Raw genomic sequence first — 927 nt, forward strand, 5'->3', positions numbered from 1 at the left:
CTAAAGATCAGCCCTGGTCACCAAGGGTGGCAGGGACAACTACACTGGTGGCCTATGACTAGGAAGGTAAACAGCAAGGAGGGAGGTAATCTGAGCTGTTGACTTTCTACTGTCCAGAGGGTGCAAACATTTTGATTGTTTACACGTGGCAGCCATTTTGGATATTTAAAGTGACCGAGGGCCAGCCATTCTGAATCTTTACAAGTGGCAACCATTTTGGATTTTAAAGTGATAGCATTCTCATTCACATCCCAGGGACCTAAGAATAGGCTCTGTTTGCCAAGGTTGGCAGGGATATACGAGAGGCTGACAACAGGAAAGGAGATAGGTGGTGAGTGTATTACTGCTGCTGTCAACTAGCGAATAGAGGAGCACAGTACCCTGCTTGTATAGATAACATACAAAGAAAACTAAAATCATGGGCAAGTCACTTCAATATACAATCACCAATTAAATATAAACACAAAATAGCACAATGCCTCAGAGATATTAGAGCATCACAGTCCACACAAAGAAGCAAGATAACGCAGGAGAAACAAGGGACCAGGATACAAACCCAAAACACATCCCTGAGGAAGACACAGCATTGAAACTCGCTGACAAGAAATTCAAAAGAATTCTATTTAGGTATCTTCAACGAATTGAGAGATCAAGGAAAACACAGAGAAAACCCTAGAACGATTTCAAAAGATAATACAAGAACAAAATGAAAAATTAGAAGTGATACAAAATCTACACACAGAAATCTAGAAGATTAATATTAAATTTTCAGAAATAGATAAGACATTGAATGGACAAAGGAGCAGAATTAAATCAGTGGAAGACAGAATCAGTGAGATTGAAGGCAAATACCTGAACATTTCTTTGGACAGGGATCAATCAGAAAAAAGATCAAAACAAAATGAAGAAAGCCTAAGGTTTATGTGG

The 927-nt window shown here is 39.2% G+C and overlaps 1 protein-coding gene across 1 annotated transcript in view; it reads left to right on the forward strand.

Annotated features, from left to right (window-relative positions):
- Positions 1-927, forward strand: part of CEP72 (centrosomal protein 72) — a 65,814-nt gene that overhangs the window by 58,314 nt on the left and 6,573 nt on the right. The gene's annotated exons all lie outside the window — the stretch shown is intronic.

This window comes from Orycteropus afer, unplaced genomic scaffold, assembly GCF_000298275.1.
Source record: "Orycteropus afer afer isolate SDZICR_OR568_19922 unplaced genomic scaffold, OryAfe1.0 scaffold00541, whole genome shotgun sequence".
NCBI lineage: Eukaryota > Metazoa > Chordata > Mammalia > Tubulidentata > Orycteropodidae > Orycteropus > Orycteropus afer.